Consider the following 12,243-nt stretch of genomic DNA (forward strand, 5'->3'; position numbering starts at 1 on the left):
AAATGATCTAAATACTTTTGTAAATCAGCAGCATCCTCTTCACAGCTAGCAACACCCAAGACCTTAATATGATATAATATAAGGGCTTATAATGCTAAAAACCAGGTTGTTGCATGTGGTTGGCAGAGCACAGATGGCCCACTGTGTAGCTTTTCATTTAACAAACAAAGTAATGAAATAATATGAGCATTTTTTTTTCTAAGAAATAATATAAACATTAATTTTTTTTTAAGAAATAAAAGTCCCCCGTACTTAAGCACAGATGGTTACCAATACAAAGAAATATACTTCAGTGTTCATATTATAAGGGTCATTTCATTTGTTTACCTTTAACTGTAGCAGTTCGAGTACAGTTGTACAAGATGGCCAATTCACCAAAGACTTTCCCGGGCCCTAAAGAACAACGACGCTTTCCTTCTTTTGTGACCTCCACTTTTCCCTCTGGGGAAGAAAATAAAGGTGTGAATGTTTAACAAATCTTTAAAATTATTTTACATAGTAAGCAATTAACAAACTTAGCAAAGATAAGGCTCTTAGAATATAAACAGAAATTAACATTTATCTAAATTAAAACAATTGTTCTCAAGATAAAAAACAAATCCAAGACTAATATCATTATTCACTTTACATCCCCAAGTTACCTATAAATTGTTGTTTAAGACTCATAACGTAGGTAAATTAATATGTAAATAAAAGATGCATAAACCTAACATACCCATGCAACCTATTGTATCTTACATAGGTTCACCAACTTACAAAACAGCCAAATTTGTTTCTAGCATCTAACAGTAGATACAGCTTATTCAATTAAAAACTCACAAGAATTAGTTAACCACATTTCTGACCAAATAATATACAAAGTCGATATTATAGCTTGTAGTAGTTTCACTTTACACCAAGATGGCTGCTGAAGATTCCATAGAAACAATACACAAATGATTAAGTGACAACATCTCACTTCCAACAAGAACGTCCATCAGCATTCCAATCATCATGATCTTGCTGGACATTTGTTCCATTGGACTCCAATGGGTTCACCTTTATCACCTGTAGTAGCAGAAATATTCATGCAACATTTTGAACACACCATATCTTCGTCAACTTCGTATGTGACCAAGATATGTTGACGATACGTTTATTTTATGGACCTATGAGCTCAAAACCTATCATGCTCATCTGAACAGCCGATTTGACAGAACTTGTAAAGTCGATAACACCCTTTCATTCCTCGATGTTCTGGTTCACAAGGACACAAGTTTGGAGAAGTTAACCACGGGTGGTTAACTTCTCCAAACTTGTGTCCTTGTGAACCAGAACATCGAGGAATGAAAGGGTGTTATCGACTTCACAAGTTTAACTCAAATAAATATCTGAATTTTCGCTCATGCCATACGATAGCTACGAATATATGTTCTTCGTTTTATCTAGATGAAGAACTTAAAGATCTTGAGAAGATTTTCAGGAATAACGGTTATCCAAATAAAACGATTCACAAATGTGGTGTATGGTTCATGCGTCTCAACTACTAGTGAACCACAACCTGAAAATCATAACGAAAAGAAAAAAAAAGGGAATTTCTTCCTTACGTACCAGGACTCGGTGAAAAACTTCATAGGATAATAAATAACTTAACACCACTGTAGTTTTCTTAAGTCCTCCTACACTACGAGAAAGTCTTACGAAGGTAAAATCCCCAACCCCCAGTCCTCTCACAACGAACGTGTTTTTTAGCACTAGGTGCGAGTGTCATAAACAACACATTTGGTGAAAAAACGCCAGTTACAGCTAATGTTCCAATAACACCGAAGATATATCCAGAACTGTGTTATAAACACATCAGCTACAGCTTTTCACGTCAGGAAAACAATCATATAACAGACCTAAAAATAATAGAAAAGAAAACACCAAACATAGAAACATGGCCGTAACCAGAGATATAAATGTACAGGGTCAAGAAATGACAATCAGCTGGGGGCTTCGGAGGCACTGTAAGCCCCCCCCCCCTCCCACAAGTAAAAATTGAAATTTTAGCCCTCTCACAGCCATTCTATGCAATTCTCGGAGGGTTTTGATGTACACTCTACCCTCAAGAGTTTGTTCAAGTTTACATACAGACCAGATGTACATTTACTGGCAGTAGAATGAATGAGTATATACTGTATATGCATGCTAGATTTTGGAGAGAAAAAAAAAATCGGTCAGAAATTATGGTCATGAGTAAAAAACAAAAAAAATCAAGGAAGCTATTGACCATCTAAGCACAAGACAGTGGACCACTAGTAGGTATTAATCAAAACTACGGCCAACAACTACTCAATACTGCAGGGATACCACTAATACCACAAAGTATATTATTTGTCTTGGTTTCGATGTAAAATTAAACCTTTCATTTTATAATGTATTATTGAAGTTTAAAAATTCCTATATATTTTTTTTGTATTTTATTTCTTTATATAATACCTATAATTGTATTTTCCTTTTGTTTATTATATCGAATATATATATATATTATATTCTATATTCATCATAATTCTATATGTTCAACAACTTTGATACCAGATGTCAGTTACCGTTACGACTGTTGCCTAGATACCTATTTTAAAGTAGTGTTCCACAGTTTAACGAATTTTTATCGCTCAGTACATTGTTGCCCGATGAAGGCTCCGGTAGAGGGCTGAAAGCTCGCAAATAAAAGCATTTTAACGTGGAGAAAAGTCCGTGTATAATTCTACTAGTTTCCTATAAATTTATAATATTACACTGAATGGGTTTAATAAGTAATACATTCTAAATGAACAACAGAATTCAGTTTAATCCAAAATTGATACATTAAAAATAAAAACAAAAATTGTACTAACAATTTTATGATTACACTTTCCTAATATAACAATGAAACAAACAATTTATTTCTTCCTTTATTTAGATATTTTACAATATAATGCTGCTCTTAATATAACTACGTAGGACTATTTCTAACCTTCCATGACGAACACAACAGACCCAACATCCCCCTCCTTGATAATGATGCTGTCTTGGGCATACTCTACTGAATACATACAGTCCGTAATCTCTCTGATCTGTACTGGTTCTAGGTTCTTCATGAAATCATTGTCCAGAATAGCATGCTTGATCAGCTCCCTGGACCTGAGAAATCAAAGGCTTCGTTTACACGTAAAGACAAGAAAAGAATGATTGTGTAGAAATTCGGTGCAATTTCAATATTTGTGATAATCGTTTGTTTTGTTTTTTTAAAGCAACTAAACTGGCAGTACTTTCCAGTAAACACACACAGTATAACAGGTAGCGTTATTCACTGTTAAAATTAAACTGAGAAAAGTAGCGCTAATAATAATGAATGTGATAATAGCTTTGCCTGATAATAGCTTTGCCTTTACGCTAGGTTTTTAATTGGAAAGCATTCCGTATAATCATACCATTCAGTTCAAATTCACAATATTTCTACATTTCTCAACGGCTCCAGGTCTATGAATGGCCAAGGTTATTTACCTGTTAAAAAATAGTTGAATGAATCGTTTACTTTTATTATTTCACATGATAAACTGTAGAACATTCACTGGCGACCTCTGCCAATCAGGAAAGTAACTCATTATGCAAAGAACGCATGAAATTACAAAATAAAGATTTATACACGACTTACCTCGACTTTGCACAAATTTGTAGTCATCATAAATAGGTAATTAGGACTTCAACTTTCAGTTTATTGTACAAGATATTTTAATTATAGGAGGCAGTCTCATCACTGTTTGGCCGTGAGGACGTTATTATGCAACGGTTAATCCCTCTCTTCGTTGATGAAAGTGCAGTCCAAAAATTTGGGGTGGGCAATGTTAACTAGCTGCCTTCGCTCTATTATTTCTAAATTTACAAATGAGTAACGCAAAGTTTAACAAACACAACAGCTTTAAGTAAACAATTAAAGTGGTAACACATAACATGAACGTTTACAATTTCTACACTATGACGGGGGTTATATTATCTGATGGGTCGTCGGTTCGACAAAACGAGTAATAACAGGCAGTGGCTCCATAAGAGCCCTTCTGCCATCCTCTGAAGAATAATGTGATAAACAGGACAGTCAGTGACAGTTCACAAGCCATAAAAAAGTCTTTTAAACAATGTGATGTCTCAAAGTTAACTAAATTTCATCTCAAGCTGCGGAATACTTTAAACCTGTCAATAAAACACTCAAATTATACGAAAAAACATCTCGCCTTTTAAAGAAGTTTCAAAATTTGCAGAAAGAAAGAAATATAAAACAAGCTAATTTATCGTATCAAAAACTTAAACAAGCAACTGAATAACAGGAAAGTAAACATTCATAAAATATTAAAACATCCTAAACTATTCAATAAGAACGATACGATTCACTGCGCTCCAGCTCTTACTACAAATACAATGTAGTGCACAACAAGAAAGAAGACTGTAGAGAAAATATTTATTCTCAAAGTTGTATGTTTACATAGAAAAAGAAATATGAATTTCGTTGGGAATTACTTCCGTGTATTATACACACAGTATTACTTTGGACCTTCGTGCCAATACCGTGAAAACAATTATTTTCAGATGTCATGTCTACAGATAAGCCTCAGCCATCTAGACTCTTGGGAAAATTACTTCACTCACGAACACGTTGTTGTTTTAATTTTGGCCAATAAACAAACAAGTAACCATCATGGCAAAATTCCAAAGACATATTACGAGGTTTATACCACTCCATATTTCCTTTTTATAATACAAGATAATACAGTTTCAATGTCACCTTTTAGTGCCAGCTGTAGTTTTTTTTTAATAGGAAATACAGAACAAGTTTACTATAAAACTATGTTTATGCATCAACCGGCAAAGCTATAAGTTGAGTTATGGTTTACATACAGGCTTGGTGTATCATCCTTGTACGAAATCAGATTAATAGTATGTAGCAATATCAAGGTTCTTAATGTTTGTTGTTTTTTGTTGGTATAGTAGTTGAGTAATAACCATGCACAATCAGTGGTTCTGTTAGTTGTTGATCAGGACTGACGCTAGGCACGCGGACCCTTGCCCCTTGGAGTTGGAATCCCGATGTTGTGTATCAGTTTTACTTTTTTGCAAGATACTCCAAAACTGCTTGAGCTGGCCCTACTGTTAGTCTTAACTTTTAGCTTTAATCATTGAAGCAAGTGATTTTAATGGTACGAAGACATTGTTTTCCCACATATAAAGGCCTAGCGCGGTTAGCATAACGGACTGGAAATTTGAGGGTCTTTAAATTGTGTCGTATTGCCGCAAGATTGCGCTCTGCAGTTTGAAGTCGTGGGTGCTTTACAAGATGGTAAAATCCTATTATTCGATCAAATTAGCAACGGGTTCAAAATTAGGGATGGCTAGCACAAATAGCCCGCGTGTAATTTTACGCGAATTTTCGGAACAAGCAAAAAATACTCTCCTACAGTTGTATATCACTGCTAAATTTGTCACCTTAAAATGACTGCCAAGGTGATTATTTTCAAGTTATAATTTATCATTTTGCTAAGCCATCAGCAGATTTTATTCGTCCAAACGTTTTAAACTATGGCCTACTTCATTACAATATTAGCATGGATTTTTGACAAACCTAGCCTGGTATGCTGGCATACCACCATTTTCTACATTCTTATCCTAGTGTATTATTATTAATTATTTGGATATGTGGCTTAACATAACATGTGATCAGGGAAGTTATACCGCTTTATTCTGTAATTCTCCTCAGATAGCATCTGGTGCGCCAAAGATAGACAAGGTTGTAAAGCTGCACCTTTTGCAAGAAGATTGACACCACTGACCTCTATCGGTATCTTGTAAGTAACGTTAAATTTAGACAGTCTGGTAAATGAACTTTGCCAAGTTAGTAACAGAAGTTCTACAAACCAGTGAATATATAAAAACCGCTAGCATCCAAATGCAATCAAGAAAGAAAATTTTGGTGCCGTGATAACATTTATATATTATTACAGTTTTCCGTTTGTTTTTCTGAAAATGCGCGTCTTTTATATATTACTAAGAATATGCGTATTTTCAAAGTTATATGTAATTTTGCTCATTTTTCTGTGTCTCTCAAAATATGTTTCTTGCATTTGTGTGTATAGCTGTATTCTTGTTTTTGATGTATTATTTTGTTAGCAAATTTCGTAGTAATGAACCAATTTTTACTTCTGAATTATTGGTTTGGGAGGGGGGGCATCACATGCAACAGAACACGTTTTCTTGTCAAACATGGGTCCCATTTTCAAACAATGCACACACACACACTGATTGTGTCAAGCAAAACACTGAAATTCAATTCCTTTCATACACGAACTGTAACCCCTATCGGAGAAAACCCGAAAATTCCTCGTTTACGTTCAGATTCATCGCGCCTCCCAATTTTCAAAATCCTGGATACGCCACTGATTAGGTTCACATCATCACAAAACACATGGTTAAGTTGATTCTGTTTAGGTTCACCCTGATGTAACATAGTGTATTTCCTAGTTTTTGTTTGTTTTTCAGTAAATTAGTACCTAAAAACCAGCATTTAATCAGTACAAATAAAAGAAATGACCGTGCCGTGAACTTCAGAGAATCTTTCAAAGTTTATTTTATTAGCTTAAGATTTTAGCTTCATCGGGGTAATACATGTTCTTGAATGTTCGTTTAAGATACGTACCATAACCATAAACTCTTATTTTAATGTTCATGATTCTAACATCGGGGTCAAACATCTGGTCAAAGAAAGTATGAACGTATCTCAAACGTCAATTTTCTGTAATGACCTTATCATTGAAATTACTCTTAATTCTCTGGAGTTCGCGATCGTTTCATTTATTTATAATTAGGCGTTTTATACGCTAGGCGGCATTACGTAATTTTAATAATATAAAAAAAATTAACAATAATATACCGAAGACCATATCCAGCACTACTGTATCATTAAGAAAATGGAACCCTTAAACACGGATTTCCCTCTTTTAAATCAGGAAATACTATATAGAGAGTGACGGGTTCGTACCAGTGAACAGATAAAAGTACTAGGAAATAACGTTGGATATTTGAATAGAACACGAATAACATCAAGGTACTTGTTTAACTGAACGTTGTATTTAAAAATACGATATACATGCGACTCGCGAATCACAGTTAAAGATCCTGGATATCCTATTTCTTTTCTTCACATCATATCCACGTGTGCCTCTACAGTTATTTTCACACTAAACATTAAAACAACAGTTAAGGGCTAATCCACAATCAAATCAGGTACGGTGTGGCTTAGGTGGTGATAAATGGAATATTGCCAGATATGATATTGTGTGGGAAGAAATGTCTTCCGTTTAATTTAGAAATTAACATTCGTCAAAATCTACATACTTACGACTCGTTTTTGGAGACTTTTTTCTGGGGAAGATTGCGGTATGCTGTCGTTGGTTCTGCCGAAATAGCCAAACGTTTAATTCGAGTTGTGGTGTCTAATTTCTCGTTAACTAGACCTCTAGATCCATCATTCCTACCGCACTTTTCTTCTCCATTACAAACATCCTTGGAAGAGGGTTCAACCTCAGAGATTAGTCTTGTATGTTCAGCAACTTGTTTAGTTAAAGGTTTCATAATAATACGAAGTTTATGCAGTTCCACTTGAAGTTCCTGAATGATGACATCTTTGTTGCGGAGCTCTGCCTCTAGCTCTTTGATCAAAGTGTCTCTTTGTATAATCTCTTCGCATTTTTCCTGAAGAACTAACTGTATTTCGCCTACAGTAGCCATTGTACTATGTGTACTACACACACCTGACAGAACGTTCAAGAGTCTAAACTGCTGCCTCGTCAACTTTCCTGTACTTTGTCACTATGAAACAATGTCTGGAGTTAGTCAAGAAAACACGCCATACTTTTAACTCCACAAAAATCCTTAAATCCAATATCAAACTATATACAACTCCAGGACTAAGTAACCTCAAACTTCGTCCCTCTATATACACACACACAATACATTTGCTACAGTACAACGTGTTTAACGAAACCTACTTTCAGGCGTCGAATTTTTAACTAGTTGTATCCTCTTCTGTTCAAATAGAATATAGGATATCGAAGTGCTGCAATATTGTTAAGGGACCATTTTCTAATTACGTATATGTTGCTAAACGGTTTCCAATTGTTTCATGCACTCGCACATTGTTGGTTTTAAACTTTAAACATCACTATCACTGATAGTTAGAAGCTTCTATCAGCTCGTTACAGATACTTACTGATGTTAAAATGTAGGTATTCTTGACACAACTATAATTTCATGCGCCTTAAATTTGAAAAGAAACTAATAGAAAAATTATCGCTGTTTGTACTTAATTTTCCACACCAAATACGTTGAACATTATATAGTAAACACAAAATTCTCTGTGTAGGTAATGAAAACTGAATTTGTAAACAACACAAGCCATTACACGAAAATCTTCCAACGACTACAAACCGATTCAAATTACAGCACCAAAGTTTTAAACAATTGAACTTAGCTCTCCGGGACCAAGAGCTCGCCAAGTCTGCTATAGCTGGTTTGTTTTTATTTTTTTGTGGATGACAGGTTTCTTTAGCGAAGTTGCTGTTTAACCAATTCCTTTCTCTGGTTATTATGCGTCATATACACAATCGAAGAAAACTTTTCGTGTACGAGCGTTACACGAGAAATTCAAATATAACAAAAATAGAATTTACGTTTGAAAAGCGTTTAACTCGGCTTACGAGAACAAAGACAACAAGGGCGCTTAACCCTACTATAACTCAATCAAACCAAACAGAAGACAATGCTCACCAGGTGTTCTCATCCCGCAGCTAAAGATCACGAACACCACACAAGAGAGAGTGGTTAGAAAGAAAAGTCACTTCACGCGGTCTGTCCAACACACCGAACTCGTCAGTCTTATACCATACTATTAAGCCCATGTGACGTCACTTCTAAAACGATTCCGACGTTTCTGATTGTACATGCTAATCCATCCGAAACGCGACGTTCCGTCATCACTTAATTGTAGGTCACATGCAAAACTTGTCAATTGTTCAATTAAGGACAACTTACACAACACACTTCCCACAAAATTTACTGCTCACAAACTGTGCAGATCCAAGAATTTACTGCGCTATTTTTAACTTCTGGCCGCTCTCTCTCTCTCTCTCTTTTCGTCGGACGGCTAAGTTGCTTGAATCACGTGCTTTACTTTTTCTTTACTAGGAATAGCTACAAGCGGTTATATAGTTCCAAACAATACAAACTGGTCAATATTGCAAATAAAGCAAGCACTATCAGACATAAAATATGGGCGATCGGTCTGTCACACATCTGTTGTGGAGAGTTTTGTTAAATCAGTTTGTATAATGCTTTACTTCATCTTCTGGTTAGTACCCGGTGTAGTGTGTGACGCTAAGTTCTATTAAACACAGGGGCCAAGCTATAAGGACGTTTTCTACTCGACACAAGCTGCTTTCATCACATTTTAAGAACACATTATCCGCATTACTACGCTAAAGTTTCTAAGTGCATGATCAAGTACTTTTATTTTGTTTATTTATAAAATTTATCTGATAACTTATGAAAAAGTCTTAGTTATGAATATATATTATTTAGTTAAAGACGAGTATATTTGTATCTGAAAAACTGAACATACAGTTTGTTTTAGTTGAGACGTTTTCAAAATAAGGTTCGTAAAAAAACTGAACGCATCCAAAGGGTTCGTTACACCCCTCGATATTAAACCTGCTTCAAAGTCGTTAACTAAACCTTGCTTAGCCGAAGCACACAATATCGAATGATAAAGTCATCTTAATTTCTTGTTAAAAATACAGTTTGTTTATGAAATACGAGACATTCAGGTTGTTGAAAACGAGGAAATACTTTCATTAGACACCAAGTTTGTTTTCCCGTTTCTTTAACTTTGATTGTAATGTGTAATTTAACATGATCAAACGTCCCGATTTCGGCGGGACAGTCTCGTTTTCGAGCTACCTGTCACGCTGTCCCCCACAAAGTTTAGGGGACGCGAAAATATCCCGCTTTGGGAGATAATGAATTCAAATGTCCCATGTTATCAAAATTAATACCGGTAAGCACTACCGTACTATGACTGCAAGCATAGGCGTATGGGGGATTTTTCAGAGGGGGGGCTGTACAATTTTTGCCCGAATGAGGTTATGAGTAAAAAAAGACTTTCTACTACTAGTTTTTCCCGAATGAAGGTAAAAATTGCCCCAATCACCATACTTTTGGCTTCTAATTTTGTCCGAGTTGTCTTATGTATTGTATACCTCGTATTCTGGATTTGTACCCATCAACTCCCCTGCCTTGTACACCTTGCACGTAAGATTTTTCTTATCCTCGTATAATATCATTCATTTTCATATATTAATATTCAAATACATAGATAATCATATACTTATTGAGGATGTACCGTATTTTTCGCTGTATAAGACGCACTGTTTTACCCCAAAATTTGATGTCAAAATCTGCTTGCGTCCTATACACCGAAGGTATAAATAATATATCTTGTTACATCTCTGTTCGTTTATTAATTTTTCGTATAAATTCTTTCCGAGAAACTTCAGCGATACAAGTCTCTTCTCAAATAAAACTAGTTTATTCTTCCTCACTACAACTTTGCAATACACAGAATTTCCACAGTCACTTTAACTTAAACACACGCTATAATTCACAACGATTTACACACTTTACTTACGGCTTGACTCGATTATCTGTCTCTATCTCCCTGTCTGCTATTCAGTTATCTCACCCTGCCGTCACTTTATTTGCCGGCTTATATACAATAAGAGCGTGTGTCTAGCAAACGCTCGAGCCTTCATGAACGTTCGAGATACTCAGTACCTGATGATGACAAAACCTTGTCGAAACGTTGTACATTTATTGTTATGTTAAACTTATATTAAAGTTTCTCTTCATTACCCATTCAAGCATTCTCCAACCATTATTATACTCATTACGTGTTACCATTGTCACGTGACTTCCGCTGTCGTAACAATATGTACATATACGATATACACAAGCCATGTGTAAATATATTTAAATAGGCATGCATAGTTTAGTTCAATTGAATGTGTTATTTATAACAAATTTTTGTTCAATAAAAATCTTTCAAATGCGACTGTAGCTTTTTTTCCCAAAAAACTTTGTCTTCAAAGTAAGGGTGCGTCTTATATTCCGAAAAATACTGTAATAAGAAATTAGCTTGTTTCTTGTCTTATAAAACATCGTTAGTCGTTGACCTTCATACTATGAAATCATTGAAATGTCGTATATTAGCGTTCAGTACATTGTAATATTGTTATAACCTGATTTCATATTGTTTTGTCAATCCCGAAATAAATAAACTGATTTCATATTGTTTTGTCAATTATAACAATATTACAATGTACTTAACGCTAATATACGACATTTCAATGATTTCATAGTATGAAGGTCAACGACTAACGATGTTTTAGAAGACAATAAACAAGCTGATTTCATATTGTTTTGTCAATTATAACAATATTACAATGTACTTAACGCTAATATACGACATTTCAATGATTTCATAGTATGAAGGTCAACGACTAACGATGTTTTATAAGACAATAAACAAATATGTGCTGAATGTCCAAAAAAAAAATTGACATTTTAGGCTCAACTCTGTTATGCCTCGAATTTTTCAGCTTCAATCGATTTATATACAAATTATAACTAACATTTCACTTACGGAAACACCATCATTATATCAATATCTAAAACAAAATTTTGTTAAAAACTTCATGTCTATGTTAATTATAACTACTGCAAATATGATCATTTATTGTGTACAACTGACAACTTCATTAGTTTTTTCTACTGCAGCTTGCCAAAATGTCTTGGGTTTTTAAAGAAAACATCCTCTAATAATAAAGATTGTAACGATTAGATGGTAAACATCCTCTAATAATAAAGATTGTAATAATTAGATGGTAAACATCCTCTAATAATAAAGATTGTAATAATTAGATGGTAAACATCCTCTAATAATAAAGATTGTAATAATTAGATGGTAAACATCCTCTAATAATAAAGATTGTAATAATTAGATGGTAAACATCCTCTAATAATAAAGATTGTAATAATTAGATGGTAAACATCCTCTAATAATAAAGATTGTAATAATTAGATGGTAAACATCCTCTAATAATAAAGGTTGTAACAATTAGATGGTATTGAAATGCTGTCTTG

At 34.4% G+C, this 12,243-nt stretch overlaps 1 pseudogene; it reads right to left on the reverse strand.

Moving 5' to 3' along the window:
* The window catches only part of LOC106471815, a 33,208-nt pseudogene extending 25,070 nt beyond the window's left edge, over positions 1 to 8,138 (reverse strand).
* Between the last annotated feature and the right edge of the window lie 4,105 nt (positions 8,139 to 12,243).

This window comes from Limulus polyphemus, unplaced genomic scaffold (assembly GCF_000517525.1).
Source record: "Limulus polyphemus unplaced genomic scaffold, Limulus_polyphemus-2.1.2 Scaffold4877, whole genome shotgun sequence".
In the NCBI taxonomy this organism is placed as follows: domain Eukaryota; kingdom Metazoa; phylum Arthropoda; class Merostomata; order Xiphosura; family Limulidae; genus Limulus; species Limulus polyphemus.